The 19,539-nt window shown below is 39.3% G+C and overlaps 1 protein-coding gene across 2 annotated transcripts in view; it reads right to left on the reverse strand.

The window, feature by feature from the left end:
- Nucleotides 1-17,838, reverse strand: part of WDR89 (WD repeat domain 89) — a 28,619-nt gene extending 10,781 nt beyond the window's left edge. The window contains exon 1 of one of the 2 annotated variants that reach the window (XM_027842889.1): nucleotides 17,556-17,838. The gene's annotated coding sequence lies outside the window, so the exon portion shown is untranslated. The remainder of the gene's footprint in view (nucleotides 1-17,555) is intronic. The other variant, XM_027842888.1, reaches the window with a different exon arrangement.
- Between the last annotated feature and the right edge of the window lie 1,701 nt (nucleotides 17,839-19,539).

The following is a 19,539-nucleotide window of genomic DNA, read 5'->3' on the forward strand; positions in this document are numbered from 1 at the left end:
GTGACTGAACTATTAACCATACTAATATTATCTCCCAGTTTTTTTTTAACCTATGAAAATTTAGAAGATTTAATTAGACCAAAAGTGACTAACTATGTAACTAGGGCTTGCTACTTTATGAATCTTATTTTACTGAAGGAGAAAATGGGCAGGGGAAAAGGGGGAAGGGTGTTGGAGAGGTAGAAAAAGAACATACCTTTCTCCAATTATAGTTCTGGCATTTAGCACTCTCACTTCATATTCTCAAAGTTTTATTAATAGAATATATGCTTTGCTTTCAGTCGTGCTTTTGTTATGTCTGACTCCTATTTGAGGTTTTCTTGACAAAGATACTGGAGTGATATGCCATTTCCTTTTCCAATTCATTTTATGGATGATGAAATTACCCAGGTTACACAGCTAGTAAATGTCTGCGACCAGATTTGAACTTAGTAAGACTCCAGGCCTGGTGCCACCTAGCAGCCCAACAGAATACTTTTCTTCAATGCTCTACTACCCTCTGTGGTCAAGTCACATCTTCAAAATTATGCTAAGTACTTCCTTTTGAGGTTATCTTAGGCATACTCCATCTGTCTTGCAGAAAAGTCTACTGGATGAATTATTTAGTTCAGATCATTAACTAATTATGGCACTGCATTAAGCAAGTTATGATAACAAACTTATTTTGAACAGACCATTAATACTAGAAGGACCAGAAACATCAATTGACGCAAAAAAATTATAATTTTATTTTGAAATAAAAATTTCATCCTATTATCTCTATTTTCTTTGCCTTATGCATTAAAAATGCACTGTATGCATTAAAAAATGCACTGTGTCAACTGAACCAGCTTTGTCCTCTATTAAATTCCAGTCCTTCTAGTGTTAAGAAGTATAACTGACATTTGCAGACAAAAAGTCATGTCAACAAGCATTTGTTAAGAGCTATCTACATGCCAAGCACTGTACTAAGGGCAAGGGATACAAATAAAGGCAAAAAACAGTTCCTGCTCTCAAGGAGTTCACAGTCTAATGGAGGAGAATACATGAAAGCAACTACGTACAAATACGATATATATTGGACAAACTGGTGATAATCAACAAAAGGAAGGCACTAGCATTAAAGGGCATCAAAAAAGGCTTCTGAAGCTGCAACCTGAAGGAAATCAGGGAAACAAGGCAGTAGAGATGAGGAGTGAACTGCCAATTAATCTGTAGGATTATTAACTGATTTACTGCAAAACAGATGAAGGAGGAAAATCACCTGGAAGGGGACAAGAGGTTCAGCTGTTCATCTTTGCTTTCTACCTATCAATTTATTGCACCCAGCTTGTTCAGGGGTGGAGGTGGCTATGAATAGCTTATAGTCAGTCCTTGAGATCCCAGGTTATAATTAAGGAAATAGGACTGCTAGGGGGTCCTTCTGGGTTGAGGGCGGAGGGGCAGGCACACCCATTTGTTTTTTGGAAACTCTCCGGGAAAGATCATGATGGCAACAAACTGTTTAAATAATGTTTCAGTCACACTTTAATAAGGCACAGAGAATGCAGAGGCAAATGGAGTGGGAATGGGGGATAGGTGGTGGTGGAGTCTGGGGTCTCATTTTTATAGTTTTGGTGGTGGGGGACAGACTCTTTATCTGTGACACCTTAGGGTTGGTTTGTTAACATACCCACATCACTAAAAATTGGCAGTATCTTAGGATTAGTTCATTAGCCTAATGTTTTGCTGGTGTTCTACTGGTTTTACTGCATATATCTGGAGCATATCTGAGGCTTACAGACCATAGGCACTGAGGGATCCTTAATATTGAGGCCTAAGTCGCTTCCCTTAATTTAGCACATAGTCTCAGGATGTGAGCTTAGTTAATTTATAAGAGTTTCCAGTGGCTCTATGCTCCTCTAATTTATGAGACAGTTTGCAAATAACTTATTCTCCCTTAATTTATGCAACAGTCTATAAGTGACTTCTAGGTTCCCCTTTTCAATCTTACTTCTTAGTATGGTTACATTATAGTAGCCACTTATAAATTTACTTACTATGCTAACTAGGAAGTGGGGTAGTTAGGGATCCAGAACAAGACAGTATTTTAACAGAAAGAAGTAGAGAATTATAGGCAAGGGAGACTGTGAAAAATGCCTGAAGTTGGAAGATGGAGTGTCTCATATGAGGAAGGGTAAAAAGGAACTGTGTTACTGGATTATAGAGTGTGTAGAGGAAAGTATAAAAAGGCTGGACAAAGAGTAAGGGGCAAGATTATGAAGGGCCTTAAAAGTCAAATGAAGGATTTTATATTTTATCCCAGAAAAGACACTAAAGTTTACTGAATGGGAAGTGACTTGGTCAGACTTGTGCTTTAAGAAAATCAAGATGGCAGCTGAGTGGAGAATAATAAGTCGGCACTTATATTTACATATGTTATACCATTTGATCTTCACAACAATCCTGGGAGATAAATGCTATTATTTACCCCATTTTACAGATGAAGAAATGGAGGCAGACAGAGGTGAGCCACACCGCTAATGAGTGTCTAAAGTTGGATTTGAACTCTGGTCTTCTTGAATCTAGTTTCAGCATTCTATACATTGTGCCTCCTAGCTGCTTTGTGGATGCACTGGAGTGGGGAACAATTCAAGTCACAAAAACCAACCAAAAGGCTAATGCAGTAGTTCAAATGTGAGGTGATGATGGCCTGTACCAGGGTGGTGGCAATGTCAGAGGAGAAATGGACACACACCAGAGATGTTATGGAAGATAACAGGCCTTGGCAACTATATGAATGTGGATAGGGGGTGAGAGAGAGTAAGGAGTTGAGAATAAAACCTAGTTTGCAAACCTGGATGACTGGGGGGATGGCAGTACCCTGGGCAGTTAGGTAAATTGGGAAGAGGAGAGGGCTTAGGAGGAAAAAGATGATGAGTTCAGTTTTGGACAGGCTGAGTTCCAAGATGTCCATTTCAAGATGTCTAACATGTCAGTTCTACCTTTGAAGTATCCTTTGAATCTGTCCTTTCCCTTTCATTAATCATCATCATAACTAGAATTTATTTAGCACTTCAAAATGTGCTTATTTAAGCCTTACAACAGTTTATGAGGTAGATACTACCACTATCATTCCCATTTTACAGAGGCTGAGAGATCGTTACTTGAAGCTATGAACTGTCAAAGATGGATGGGATTGAAACCTAGGTCTTTATCTTCTCTTTTATGCCATGTGGCTCTTCAGACCTATATTAACTCAGGCCTACAGTAATCTCTCTTCCTCTAAATTTCTAGACAATGTACTGTTTGTATCATTTCATCATATACAGCCATTTGTACTACTCTGTTTTCACATGTTAAAAGTCTATTCTCTTCAAATAGACTATACCCTCCTTAAGGGCAGGGACCATGTCTCATACTTCTGTATATTATACTGGATCCAGCACAGTGTACTACCCATTAACAGGTGCTTAATAAATATCTGTTGATTGAATGAAAGAAACTAGGGACAGTTATGTGAAAGAAAGGACCAGTATGTGAAATCCACATACCAGTAGCAATTTCTGGTAATCCATAATTACAGAGGAGACAAATGATAGGCATTCTGAGCAATACTTGCTGTACAATTTGGAGGTAAGGATGACAAGCAGTTTAACTTCTTCTTTTACTAACCATCATGGTTAATCAAATAGCAATTTGTTTGGGAAAACCTGAGGAGTTTGAGGAATGTCAGGTGGTAAAATGTATATATTGCCTAGTATTCCTTCTTTCAAGAAGTTTCCTGGGTTTTGTAGCATACATTTTGTTCAGTGGATCCACCTGTCTTAAGCTTGGTGTATCTGTGGTAGAACAGATGCAAGGTTTATTGATCAGAAGGGCATACAATAGTTGAACAAAGATATGCATATACATGTCCTGAAGGACTTCAACAAACCTCACAGGGTTAGAGCCCATACCTGTTATATATGATTAGTAAATCACTCAGTCAGAAGTTCCTACTCCATATTAAAATTGAAACTTCCCTTCCACATTTCACCATAAGAAATGATGAAACAAATGGTTTCAGAAAAACCCATGAAGAGTTGTATGAATTGATGTAGAATGAAATGAGCATAATCAGGAGAACAATTTATACAATAACAACAAAGAAAAACAATTTTGATAGATTAAAAAACTATACTCAATGTAATTGACAATGTAATTGGAAACTGTGTTTCCAAAGGACCAATAATGAAGCATTCTACCAAAGGAAGAAAATGAGACATTTACTTTTGAACATGGCCAGTGTGGAAATTTGCTTTGCTGGACCATACATATTTGTTAGACAGGTTCTGTTTTTGTTTTTCTTTGTTTCTTTTTTTTTTTCCTAATGGCACAATGGCAAGTGATAGAGTAAGGGAAGGGGAGCCAAATTAAAAAGAAAGGAGAGACGTTCATTGGGGCATTTTTTAAATGCAGAAATAATCTTAGATAAAGTTAAATGATGAATTATTAAATATTTTAAAAATAAAAGTAAGCTGTATGTAAGAGTTTCACTTTTCATATAAAATCCTCTTTTCCTGTTCTATTACACATATGGAAATACTTATTTTATTTATGTTCTGAGCAAAAATTTCAAAAGGAAGTTATACTTTGTATTTATTATATACATAAAAGGAAAAACAAGTTCATGCACAATTCCCTTTTTCTGTTCTACTTTGTATATGAAAATGATTATTTTGTTTGGTGTTTGTTACAGAGTTTTAAAAAAAAAAGACTTTTCTTCTAGAGGTCAGACTGGACAACTGGGGCTAAGAGGTTAAAAAATGAGATGAGTTGGAATCCCAGGTCAAAGAAGGTCTAAATCCCTGGTCCTACTCACATACAAGCCAAAGGCCAATTCTTCTCTACTAGCCTGTGAGTTCCACAAAGGCAGATGCTGCAAGTTACCTGATCATTTTGCTTCTCTATCTTGGAGCTGTCCAACAAGGAAACAGGCTGTCAGTGCTCCACATGGCAAGTAAAATTTAAGGATATATACGTATGCTAGGCACTGGAGGGAATGCAGAGAATGCAAAGTCCTGAGTGCCAGTCAAGAAGAATAGCTGGGAAATCAAGATATTATACAACAAAAGTTAAAAAAAAAACAAGGAAATAACAGTTTAAAAGTCACAAAGCAGTGCATGAGGACCAAATGAAGAAATAGATAACAAATATTACAAGAGTTCAGAAGAAAGATTATGAGCTAGAACATCTTTAGAAGAAGAAATGTGATCTGAACCTAGGTGGGGGTGAGGGTTGTGTGGAGGAAGGGAATTTTAGGAGGAACACTGAGCAAAGACTCCAAATTGAACAACTGTTATGGTCTCTCATGGTTTTCTCATGGAATAGCATGGTGCAATGGAAAGAGTGGTTGAGGGCAGCTAGGTGGCACAGTAGATAGAGCACTGGCCCTGAAGTCAGGAGGACCTGAGTTCAAATCTGGCCTCAGACCAAACACTTGACACTAGCTGTGTGACCCTGGGCAAGTCACTTAACCCGAATTGCCTAATTAAAAAAAAAAAAGAAAGAGTGCTAGATTTGGTGTCAAAGAACCAGGGTTCAAATCTTGATTCTGTTACTAGACAACCTTTGTGTCCTCTAGAAAATTACATAATTTCTCTGAGACCAAGCTTCCTCCTCTGCAAAATGAGAAAGTTGAACTAGATGACTTAAGAAGTCATTTCCGGCTCTCAATTTATGATTCTATGATCCTACAGGAAGAAATGTGAGCTAGGTAACAGCAGCTAGACAGATTTGTAGCAAGCCAATGAATATAAGAGCTGATGTCAATTGGAAGGGAGTCAACATTTATGGCCACACCCAGCACCCACATCCACTTCCACTAACTCCTTATTCTACCAGGTTGTTTTAATTACTAATTTGCTTTCCTAATTTGTTTTACTTACAGAGCCAACTACCTTCTCTTCAGATCCTTAATCCTCCTTAATCTTATTCTTTTTCTCCTTCAACTTTCTCTCATAGAAGTCAGGCTTGTTTTTTTTTTTTGTTTTGTTTTGTTTTTTTTCCCAGTAATTGAGGGAAAGTGGGAGATCAAAGAAGGGAGGAGACTGCTGCCTAGGACGGACAGTGATTAGTGACAAAAGACAGAAGGTAAAGCTACTTAATTCTTATTTTGCATGTGTTCTCTGCTAAGAGAAAGAGAGAAGAATAGCTAATAGGGATAATTAATCGGACAGACAACCCAGCTGTCCTTTGTAAATTCAAATCACTTAGGGGCAGCAAGGTGGCACAGTGGATAGAGCACCAGCCCTGGAGTCAGGAGGACCTGAGTTCAAATCCGGTCTCAGACCAGACACTTGACATTTACTAGTTGTGTGACCCACTAGTTGTGGGCAAGTCACTTAACCCCAATTGCCTCACAAAAAAAAAAAAAAAAAAAAGTAAATTCAAATCACTTGATCTGGAAGTCCATCATTCTTGAGAACTGAAAGGACTGACAGATGTCATTGCTGAGCCACTGTCAGCAATATCTGAAAGCTAATGGAGAATACAAGAGATAAGACTGAAGAACAGCAAATTTTGTCCTGATTTTTCAAAAAGTCAAGTCTGCCAACTATAGGCCAGTTAGCCCAACTTTAGTTCCTGGCAAAAATTCTAAAATGAATCATTAAAGAGGTGGTAGGTACTAGAAAAGGAAGTGCTAATTAAAGAGCCAGCACAGTTTCACCAAGAACAGGTCATGCCAGACTAATCTTACTTCCTTTTTTAATAAAGTTACTAAACCAGCAGATCAGGAGAAGGGTATGGATATATTTACAGAGGTTTTAGGCCAACATTTGATCAAATATCTCATACTATTCTTGTGGAAAAGATATAGAGATGCATATTAGTTAAGTCAAAGATAGCATGTCCATTAAATTTGCAGAAAACACAAAGCTGGAAAGAATAGCTACCACATAGGATGACAACATCAGGATTCAGAGAGAATGTTGATAGGTTAGAACACCGTGTTAACACAAGTATAGGAAGAGGGAGACCCTAATAACAGCAGTTTGTCTGAAAAAGAGCCAGGGGTCTGAGTGACCTGCAGGCATGAGTCAGCAGTACACTATGGCCACCAAAATAGCTAATGTAATCTGGGGCTGCATGGAAAGGCAAAAGCTCCCAGAAATCAGGTGATCTTCCCTCTGAATTCTTCCCTTGTCAGACAATAGCTGGGTCACTTCATTTAGTTCTGGGCACCACAATTTAAGAACAACACCGATAAGATGGAAAGCATGGAGAAGAAGGCAACCAGGAATCCATGTCATGTGAGGGTCAGTTAAAGGAACTGGATGTTTGGTCTGGAGAATGGGGGGGGGGAGAGGATGGGGAGGAGACAAGAAATGATGGCTATGTTCAGGAAGAAGAAATATTTATTAAACTTGCATGGCCCCAGATGCCAGAACCAGGAGCACTATGCAGAGATACAGACTAATTTAAGGTTTGATATCAGGTAAAACTTTCTAACAATTCAGTCGTTTTTTTCAGTTGTGTCTGATTCTTCATGACCCCATTTGGGGTTTTCTTGACAGAGATACTGTAGTATCTCCAGCTCATTTTACAGATGAAGAAACTGAGGCAAATAGGGTTAAGTGACTTGCTTATGGTCACACAGCAAGTAAGTGTTGGAAGCCGGATTTGAGTTCAGGAAGATCAGTCTTCCTGCCACCAGGCCAGCTGTTTTATCCACTGTGCCACTTAGCTGCCTTTCTAACAATTCCAAACAACAGAATAAACTGCTAGAGACATAGAATGTTCCCTTTTACTGGAGATCTTTAGGCAAAGACCGATGACAACCTGTTGACTAGGTTGTAGTGGGCCTCATCCTAAGCAATACCGAGGAGGCTGCATTTCTGTTAGCATCTCTCTCCAACAAGCACTTACTAAGTGCCAGGTACTGTGGTAAAGACCAGGACAAACAAAAAGACAATCTCTCACTTCAAAGAGGGCATTTTAATGGGGAAAGAACACATATAAAAGGAGCTGAAAAGCAGGAGAGTGGGAGGGAGGAGAAGTTAATGACAAAAGAATATTGAAGAGTCAGGAGTATAAAGGGAAGGAGAGAGGGAGGGAAGGAAGGAAGAAAAGAAAAGAGGGAGGGAGGGAGGCAGAGTGGGAGAAAGAAAGGAAGGCAGGCAGGCAGGCCGGCCTGGGCTTTTCTCAAATTTAAGTTCCATGGGGGGGAGGGGGGGTATCAGATTTCTCTGCCTTGATTACTCTGGTTGTTTCTGTCACAAATCTAATGGCAAAAAGAGCAGCACACAACAAATGTCTTTTTTCAGGTGAACTTGAAAGAGAGCTTACTTTTTTTAAAAAGAGTTTCCTGTGTGCCCAGAACAGCTGCATCTTCAATGTGAAGTATGCTACCAAGATCTACCAAAGTAGCTTTTAATGCACAGCATGTTGACATCCCTCATTCTCTCCAGATCTTCAGTTCCCAAACTAACCCAATCCTACCACTTACTAGTTCTTTGACTTTGGGCCAGTTACTTAACTTAATGTTCTCAACATTAGTTTAATAATTTGGAAAATAAGAGGGTTGAATTAGATGAAGTTCCTTCCAGCTCTAAATCTCTGATCTAACTCCTGTTCAATTCTGAAATTATATGTGATTTTTATCAACACTTTTTATACATACACACTCATAATTTTTTCAAATGAAACAAAGCAAGAGATAGTTAATATAGAAGATGACAAAATCGGGACTTAAAAGGATTTTAATAAGACTAGAAATGGGGGTTCAAACCAACAAGACAAAGTTCAACAGTAATAAATGTAAAGTCCTACATCAAAAGGGTCAATTCTGTTAGTACAATAAATAAGGAGACCTGGATTGAAGACAGTATTTGAAAAGGTAACTCAAAGTTTAAGTTGGCAAATTCAGTATGAACCCAGAATGTGACATTAACAAAGCTAATGCAAACCCAGACCGAAACAATGGTAATATGGTATCTATATCCCAGGATATAATTGGCTCATTGTAGTATCTGCTGATAAGCAAACAGTACAACTAGTGTACTGGATTCAGATTTGATTGTTACACAGAGAAAATGCTCCTTTTGGTATCAGTCACCTTAACTAAGTCACTTAAATATCCTTGGTCCTCAGTTTCTTCATCTGTTTAAAAAAAAAAAGGGAAGAGAGAGTTTGGAACCAATGACTTCCAAGTCTCTTCTGGGACTAATATCTATGACTTTATAAGCATACTAGACAACAGAGAGAGAGGTAACCGAGCAGAATTATAACAAGTGTAGAACGGGTATATAACTAGGGCTGTTTCACCTAGGGGAAAGAAGATAGAAATGGGGGAGTTTGGTATATAAAAGCCATTTTTAATCATTTGAAATGCTAACATGGAAAGGTGAATGAGCTTTTTCGATGCTGCTCAAGAGAGCAGAACTAGGATAGGGAGAAGTCTGAATTCTGGCTCAGTGTTGTATTTGTTAACTATTTGTGTGAACTTGGGCAATTTGCAACTTCTCTAAGACTCAGTCTTCTTATTCAGAAAATGGGAACGTTGTATTAGAGGACCTAGTTCAGGGGAAGGGAACCTTTGGCCTCAAGCCCACATGTGGCCCTCTAGGTCCTCAAATGCAACTCTTTGACTGAACCCAAGCTTCACAGAACAAATCCCCTTAATAAAAGGATTTGTACTGTAAAACTTGGGTTCAGTCAAAAGGCCACAGGTTCCCCACCCCTGACCTAGTTCCTGGCAGCCAGGTGTCAGAAGCAGATAGAGCACTGGACCTGAAATCAGGAAAACCTGAGTTTAAACTTGGCTTTGGACATATACTAGCAGCATTGCCAACTTTTTAGAACTTAGAAAGAAACAGAGTAGTTAATTTCCCAAGGCTAGACATATTCAAGACCAGTCAGACCAGTTATCCATCAAAAAACCTCTGGAAGGGGGAGGTTCCAAGTCAGCTAAGCTCCTCACAAGTCCTTCAAAAATTACAAATACAAACACAAAAACAAAAAGGATTAAAAAGAGCAACTAAACCAGCTAAAGTACCAGAAATAATGGAGATAAAAGAGAAACCATACAACATATCCCAAAATGGGTTCCATCAACTAAAGAATACATTCAAAAAAATTGAGAAATAACACTAAGAAAATCACAAGGTCAACGTAAGAGACTAAAGAGAAAACAATCTGGGAGAAAACCAACCAAAATTTTAAAATACTGAAAAAATTGGGAAGAAATGAGTCTGTAATAAAAAGCTTCAACAGAATTAACTGATTCATAAAATAGAATGACAGTTAATGAAGATCAATTACAAGAAACACAGGCACAGAAAAATTACTGAATTAGCAAGATTATTAACAATATATAGAAGTGATGACCTAGAAGACAGCTCAAACACAACAATCTATGATTGCTGATATCCCAAAAAATTAGAAAAAAAAAAACCCAACAAAACATTCTGTACAAGAAAATAAGTCGAAGCAGAGGAATCTGAGGCCCAAAGAAATTAAGAATACACAAAGAGTACAGAGGATCCTGAAAATGAAGAATACAAGATTCAATACTCCTGGATACATTATTAGCCTCCAAGATGACAACATAAATAAAGAAAAATGAGGAAAAGGGAAAATTAGAGAAATGAGAAAAAAAAAACAATGTACAAAACTGAGAAGTATGGGTCATAAATACACAATTACCAACCAGCAAAACTCATATCCTGTTTCAAGGCAAGAAATGCACATTTGAAAAGCAAACTTGAAAAAAGCTTGCAGAAGGACATCTATTTCAAGAAAATTTCCCAACATCAGCCAAAAACATAAGTAGTTAACATAATACAAACCAGCTATTAACAACTTGAGAATATTCAGAATACTACATTGATCAAATCACTATATATTTTGGAAAAGTTTCAAAGAAACAAGAAAAAAAAAAGGAAAAACTCAAAGTAGCATTAGAAGAGTGGTAACAACCAAAGCTTATCTCCTGTCCCTTGATAAAAGGGAAGTTCAGGGTAAAGAATGATCCAAACATGTTGGAGAACAACTTGACAGTATACAAGAAGTCACAAAACTGATCTCTCTTTTCATTCACAGATTCATTTACTAAGATTTTACCCTAAAGATACCACAAAATGGGGTATTTTTTTTTTTTTGGAAGTTGTATGTGGCAGCAATTTGTAGGTAGGATTACTATAATGGGGAAGAAATTGAAGCCAGGTAGATGACTAAGATAACTATTGCAGTAGTCCATCCTGAAGTAGGGCAGCTAGGTGGCAGAGCTGGACAGCGCACTGGGCCTGGAGTCAGGAAGACCTGAGCTCACATTCGGCCTCAGACACCATGTGACCCTAGGCAAGCCACTTAACCCTGTTTGCGTAAATTTCCTCATCTGTAAAATGAGCTGGAGAAGGAAATGGCAAACCACTCTAGTATCTCTGCCAAGAAAACCCCAAAAGGGTTTGAAGAGTAGGACACAAGTGAAAAATGAGTAAACAACCACAATCTTGAAGTAGGGTGGTTGCACTGAAAATGGATGAGATACATGAGAGAGGTTTTGAATAGAGGGAAGACTTGGTTACTAATTAGCTATGAGGTAACTGAAAGAGGGAAAGTGTAAACATGATTCCAAGTTTTGAGCCGGAATTACTGGGAAAATATGTTACCATTCACAGAAACAGAGAAGTTAGCAGGAGAGCTTGTTTGGGGGAGTAGATGATCAAGAGTTAGGATTCTGACACATTGTATGGGACACCAAATGCAAAAGCATCCACTAAGCAACTGGAGATGTAGTACCAGAACTTAGGAGAAAGGTAAAAGGTACCTTTTTACACAGCTGAAGACCTGGAATCCCTGCAGTTCTTTGCAGGAGAGATTATAGAGTTGATAGTCAAAGCCATCTTTACAAATAACAGATATTATCAGGGAAAAATGTGTTCCAAAAGCTAATTTTCCATAGGAGTTTAAAACATTGATTTTAATCATTTTTGATGGACCATTTTAGAAAACATACTACCACAGATATCAATGATACCACTACATGGCACATACCCCAAGAATATCAAAATGTCCTTATAGTTATGCTGTTTACAGAAACAAAGAACTGGAAAAAAAGTGGGTGACCCATCATTTGGGGAATATTGAAAAAATTATAGCATATATAGAATATTACTAAACCATAGGAAATAGCAAACATGAAGATTTCTGAGAAACTTAGGAAGTCTTATATGAACCAATAAAGAGCAGAACCAGAAAAATTTGCAAGATGACCACAAAAAAGCACAAACAGTGAAAGACTTCAGAGCTCTGATCAACGCAGTGACCAACTGAGATTTCCAAGGACTAGTGGTGAAGCATGACATACTGCTTATCAGAGAGATGGTAGAATACAGGTATGGAAAGAGAAGACCACAGTCAATGTGTTGATTTTCTTCACTGTACTTCTTTGTTTCAAGGGATAGTTTTGTTTGAGGAGGAGTCACTGTCAGCTCTTGGAGAACAGGGCCTTGTTTCTTGCCTTTCCTTGCATCCCTCAAGCTTAGCATAATGCCTGGCACAAAGTAGGCACTTAATAAATTGCAAATGATTTACTGGGAAGTGACAGCAATGTGAAAAGTATCAATAAAGCACTTCATCTACTTTGCCACATAGCCTATCTTAAATTTCTTCCACTTCTTCACATTAAATGAACTTTGTTTGGCTTTCCGCTGAGATTTGGATATTTCTGATTGCCCCTTCTAACACGGCTCTATCCATACCATTCTCTCAGTTTTCTCCATGACAGTCAGCTTTCTACCCTTTCACCCAGTCAGAAATTTCAAAATCCATACGGATAAGCTTTTAACATCTAGCGCTGGTCTGGGCCAGTGATTTCACTGGTATATGTTGTTCCCGGTGAGGAAACTCCTTCACCTAATGCTGCATTGGACATTTGCCCAGGATCACAAAGCCAGAAGATGTCAGAAGCAGGATTTTAAGATTCCCCTGTCCTTTCTAGTACTTCAAGCTGCCCTCTCAACTCAAATAATTAAATAAAATGTGTTAGATACTCACTATGTGTTTTTCTTTGGTGGCAGAGACGGGTGAAGAGGGTGGAGTAGGAGGAAGTGTGCAGTGTCTCTGTCTCTGTCTCTCTCTCTCTCCCCCCAACCCCTCCAACAAAGATACAGAGGTTCCCAAAGTAGACAACACCACCCTTGGAGGGCACTGGAATGATCCTGGCAGGGCAGTAGTAGCCTCTGCAGTATACTGCGGTAACAGTATGACAGGAAAGAAGGTAAACTAGAATCACAGTTTTTTAGACCATCAATACTTTGACCATTAGTGCTCTAAATGTTCGACCTTTGTTCACTGACTGACAAGGTGACATTGCTAGACAAGCTAAATCACATCAGCAAGTTTCAGTTAAATAGAAAGTCTTTTCCAGGCTCAGCTCAAGTGCTACCCCCTTCTAGAGGTCTTTCCCCATTGTTAATTAATGTTATTACTCCCCACCCCAGTCTTTTGTATTTATTTTGCAAATAACTTACACATACTTATTTGTGGAAATGTATACTCTCGCTTATGGAATGTAAGCTCCCTGAAGGCACAAGGCCTAGCAGATGACAGGCATTTAAAAGCCTGGAGATTCACTGGCTTAAAGTGGAGAGCACAGTAGCTCATTTAAACAGCTTGATTCCCAGAGACTTTGTTGAAGTGATAATCTTTTTTTTTTTCCTTAGGCAGTTGGGGTTAAGTGACTTGCCCAGGGTCACACAGCTAGTAAGTGTCAAGTGTTTGGTCTGAGGCCAGATTTGAACTCAGGTCCTCCTGACTTCAGGGCTGGTGCTCTATCCTCTGCGCCACCTAGCTGCCCCTGAAGTGATAATCTTTTAGGGGCCGCTAGGTGGCGCAGTAGATAGAGCTGAGGCCTTGGAGTCAGGAGGACCTAAGTTCAAAACCAGCCTCAGACACTTGACACTTACTAGCTGTGTGACCCTGGGTAAGCCACTTAACCCTGATTGTCTCACCAAAAAACAAAAACAAAAACTGAAATTATTTTCACTAGATGTGTGACCTTGGGCAAGTCACTTAACCCTGACTGCCTCACCAAAAAAAAAAGTGATAATCTTTTGTAGGTATAGAAACACTTCTTTCTTTCAGATGAATTCATTCCAAATAGAGGCGAACTCAGTGTAGTAGATAGGGTGCTAGAAGTGGAGTCAGGCAAACCCAGTTCAACCATGCCTCTAACAATATAGGCAAGTCTCCTTACTAGAGGCTGATTATTTCATATATAAAATTTGGATAATACCTGTAGTGTCTAGTTCACACAGGGGCTAGAGGCTCAAATCAGATAATATAAAGAACTCCCCAAACATTTAAGCACTCTTTTGTTCCTCAATCATTTCAGCAAAGTCCAGCTCTTCATGACAGTGGTTTATTGTTTTCTTCTTCAGCTCATTTTACACATGAGAATACTGAGGCAAAGAGTTAAGTGACTTGCCCAGGATCACACAGGTAGTAAGCATCTGAGGCCAGACTTGAACTCAAGAAGATGAGTCTTCCTGACTCCTGGTTTGGCGCTCTACCCACTGCACAACCTAGCTTCCACTATATAAGCACTATATCAACATCAATTATTATTTGTGAGGTGAAGAAAAATGAAAACACTTCATTTTTCTTTTCTAGTCTATGAATAAAAAACATCCCAGAAAACAGAATATTTTCTTCAAAAGGAACACTCAACTCTTACTCTTCCTCCTCCTACACACCTAATCCATTTCTAAGTCTTGCCAATAAGAACTCCACAATATCTGACCACTTCTGTCTACTCATTTCAGGACCTCCTAGACAATAGTTGTAATAACAACAGGTCTAAGGCCTCAAATCTCTTTCCACTCCAATCCATCCTCCACACAGTGGTCAAAACAATTTTCCTCAAAGGCACAACTATTTCACTCCCTACTCAATAAACTCCAATGCCTCCCTATTACCTCTAGGATTAAATATAAACTCTTGTTTGTCATTTACCCTTCACAATCTGGCTCAACCTACCTTTCTAGCTTTTTTTATACCTTATCCCTCTCCCTTTCCTACTCTGGTCCAGCCAAACTGGTCCTGCCATCTTCATCTCTGCACATACTATAACCACACATGGAATATATTCCTTCTGCCTATTAAGTTCCTTATTTCCTTCAAGATTCTGCTCAAAAACTACTTTTTTCTACAAGAAGCCTTTCCTGATTCTCCAGCTACTAGCACCTCCCCATTATTCTGTATTTATTTTCATTTACTTATATACATGATTGTCTCCTCTTCTCCCTCCCCCAAGAATGTAAGCTCCCTGAAGGCAGGGTCTGTTTTACCTTCTTTTATTTGTATCTCCAAGACTCAACAAAGTTTCACACACAGTAGACCCTTAACAAATGTGTAGTGACTGAATGACCATGGACAGTCATTTTTCTTTCAAAAACTCTACAATTTAAAATGAAAAATTCATGCTTTTGTTAGGATGATGGAAGAAAATATAAACTTTTATTATTGTCATTAAATGAATAAGGATGACTAATTCCCTCAGTTTCTTCTAGTGAAAAAGTATGACCAACAGGTATGGAATCTATTCCAACCAACACTAATTCTATAGCTGAGAAGAGTCCTACCTACTACAAGGATCAAAACTATTGAGTAAGCAAAATTCATCTTGAGAACCCAAAGAAATGACTCAAGCCATCTCAAAACACTTTTGGAGCACAACTTGAGGGGAGGGAGAAGGGTATTGTCTCTTAAGATGTACCATGTCCGAATTTGTTTACTTCATCTACAAAAAGTACACTTTTTTTGTCCATGACAAAACTAAACACACACAATATCATAATACACCTCACATATGCAGAAAACACTGATGCAGCAACTTCACTAATCTATATCACAACTAAGAATCAGAAAACAACAAAAGTCTCTAGAGATGCAAAACAGTTCAAAAAAGCATTGTCCTTAAATTCATGCTAAAGAACACTTCAGAGAGTGCTCAAGCCCTAGGCCGAAGGCTATTTACTCATATTGTAGAAAATTCTGAAGTTTGATAACCAGCTTTCTCAGTCTGAAGTAAACTTTAAAGATGAGAGACAAACTACTAGTGGTAAACAAGAAAATAAGATGGGAGAAAAGTTAGCAATGCTGAGGCCAAAATGAGAGCCACTGAAGCATTTCGTGTGTGTATGTACACACACATACATATATACATATACTATGTACATACACACACAAGAGAACAGAAGAAATTCATAAGGAAGCACAGAAACGCAAAACAGTTTTGAAAGTAATGAGTAAACTTTATCACATCTGAAAAAGCAAGCAAGATGAAATAGAGAATCACAGTTTTATTTGCACCCTTCTTTTGTGTTCCACTGTGTATTTAGAAATGCTCTTTTCGGGAGGTAAGTTCAAATTTTAAAAAATTTAACTTAGTTTTAAAAAAAAAAGTATAGCGTCCAGAATGAGGTCAGTAATTGTTCCACTGTATTTAATTCTGGTAAAACCACAAACAAAAATTAACAGCCAAGAGCCAGACAGCTAGATAAGAAAGCCCTTAAAAAGCACAGACACGTGTGCACAATTACACAGAGGCCTCAACAAGCACAGCACTCTGAGGCTAATTTACTGTAGGGACAAACAGACCCTTAGGGTACCCGAACTCAAAATTTAAGTTCATAGTCTTGTGTCATTAAGAATAAATTATATCCAACATGCTCAGATTTAAAAATATTCATTTCAAAATATTAAAAAAGAAGTTTTGGCACTTAAAAGCATCTGAGACACCTCATCCACTGAAAACATGGGTGAAATGAGGTTACCACGTATGGAAAGACATTTGGATTTGATTCACAATTTGGGTTTGGGTTATAGCCCCAGCCCTCTTAACCTTTTCTGTGTCATGGACCCCTTTGGCAATCTGGACTTTTAAACCAAAGCTTAGCACAGTGCCTAGCAAATAGTAGTGGTTTAATTTGCCTTGCCTTTTTGTGTCACAGATCCCTTTGGCAATCTGGTGGAGCCTATGGGCCCCTTCTCGAAATAATCTTTTTAGATGCATAAAATAAGAAATATAGAATTACAAAGGGAACCAATTACATTGGTTATCTAAATATTAAAAAAAATAAATAAATTCACAAACCCCAGGTTAAGAAGTCATCACTAGAAAGCAGCTAGGAGGCGTACTGCATAAAGTCAGGAAAACCAGCGTTCAAATCCTGCCTCGGACACATTCGCTGTGTGGTCCTGAGCAAGTTACTAAGCCTCTATCTTCCACAGTTTTCTTCATTTGTAAAATGGAGCTAATAACGGCTCCAATCTCGCAGCGTTAGGATAAAATGCAATTTGTAAAGTGCTTTGCAAACCTTAAAGCGCTATATAAATGCTAACTATTATTACTACAGTAAACCATTACAGGCAGATGGGAAGCTTCCCCGAATTAAAAACAAAAGCCCACCAAAACATTTAAAGGCATTATAGCTCCACGTTAACAAACCCCCCCCATATGAACCATCTCCTTGTAGTTCCCCGGAGGTCCGCTGGGTGTCACCGAGTCCCTCTGAGAGCAGCAAGCACAGGTAATGCACTAAACTCACCGGGACTCGCTCCAGGGTCAAGTTGCAAGAAAGTCGTGGTCGGATCTCACGGCATTCGATGCACTTCCTTTCTATGACCTCAGCTTCCTCACGGAAGTGGAGTTTCCTCCCCGCAGGGCGCCGGGGGTATGCCCTTTACCCAAGCGCGCACGCTGCCGTCTTATTTCCCCGGGTCCCAGAGATCAAAGGCCGCTCCCAGACGCCTCTGCGCGTCCGCAGTCCAGCCTTCCCGCGCGCCCTCGCAGCGTGTTCAAATCCCCTCGGAGAGAAGCGGCCGAACGGAGGAAACCAAAGCGCTCAACTCACAATCACGTGTACAGCGGCGCCCCGCGGAGTTTCATAGGAAGCCAAGGCCCCGCCCCCTTTCCTTAATTACCTCTGTAGCGGCTAAGGTTCCGCTTCTCCCATTGGGTAGACCAAGAAAGGAAGACCGAAAGGGATTGGCCAAGGAGAGATAGGGGGCGGAGGAAGAGAGAGTCGGATGAACGCGGAAGAAGCTGGTGGCCGGACTAAAGATGGCTAGGGCTAGGGTGAACTAGGCGGCTGCGTAGCTACGATCTTCCCGCCTCCTCACGTCCATTACGTCAACTGAAACATCAACAACTTTATTGCTTTAAGAAGGCGTCAAGGCTGTGCGTGCAAGGAGCCTCAGTGTTGTGGACACCCCCTGGTGGATGCTGGCTGTCGTCGCTGGAAAGCTTCTCGCGCTCTTAACGACGGTCCTGGGAGCTTTGTGTGCAGCTATGCACATAGGCTTCTTTTTTTGCCTCTATTTTTTTTTAGTTAAAACATTTTTCATAGCATCTTAAAAAGTTATGAACTTAACAAACAGGAAGGTTTCCTTATACAAAAGGGGAAAGAGAATGTATGAACCGTCAATATATTACGGCTTTTTGTTTTTAAGTATATTTTAAATTTAACAGTCCTGTCAACAGTGCAGGGCAGCTAGTTGGTGCAGTGGATAGAGTGCTGGTCCCGAAGTCAGAAAGACTCATCTTCCTGAATTCAAATGTGACCTCAGACACTTACTAGCTATGTTGTGATTGTGTGGTTGTGTAGTTTGTCCTTCTTTCTGTAAGAGGACCAGGAAGTTATCATCAGGAAGATGATGTCATGCCTTGGAATTGAATTGGATTTAAGTGAGGGAGGGCTGGGCAAAGGCACCAGCCTCACTTTCTCCTCTGGAGCCAACTGGGTCAAGTGGTCAAATATAGATCAGAATGACTGGGGGTGGCCTAGGATGCCGTAGGAGACCTAGGCCTTTTTAAGCTAAGGTCTTTCAGAATTCTCACTTTGAGTAAGGCAACACCCATTCTGTGATTAGGTGTGTTTAAGAAATGCCTCAAGGGATGCCCCCTTTAATAAAAAAAAAAAAATCAAACTGGGAGGGGAAGATCCTCAGGGTTGCTCGTTGAAAGAGCTAGCCATGTGACCCTGGGCAAATCACTTAAACCTGTTTGTCTCTGTTCCTTATCTGTAAAATGAACTGGAGAAGGAAATGGCAAATCACTTCAGTATCTTTGTCAAGAAATCCCCAAATGGGGTCATGAAGAGTTGGAAACGCCTGAACAACAAACTAAAATCAACACTTCCCCCCCATTGTGCTTTGTGTCTCCATGTGAACAAACATTTTTAAGTGCCTACTGTGCTAAGAGCTGTGACCACAAAAAATAACAAAAAAACAAAAAAACAAAACCCTTGATCTCAAAAAACAGTCAAATAGACTTCTGAAATTCCTTCTCCCCTCTTCCATGTATTTTTAAATGTCTCATTGATACTTCTCTATTCATTTTCTTCTCTTTTAGGCACTTGGGAGTTGAGTACCACCATTTCCACCCCATGACTCTTTCCCAATATCCCTCCTTCCCAATAAAACCCTTACTTCACAACTAATAGGTTTAGTTGAGCACAACAAATTCTCCCATTGATTGTAGGTGAAAAGGTATGTCTCATTCTGTACATACAGTCAGTCCACCACCTCTCT

Source organism: Vombatus ursinus, unplaced genomic scaffold, assembly GCF_900497805.2.
Source record: "Vombatus ursinus unplaced genomic scaffold, bare-nosed wombat genome assembly UNPS02014893.1, whole genome shotgun sequence".
Lineage (NCBI taxonomy): Eukaryota > Metazoa > Chordata > Mammalia > Diprotodontia > Vombatidae > Vombatus > Vombatus ursinus.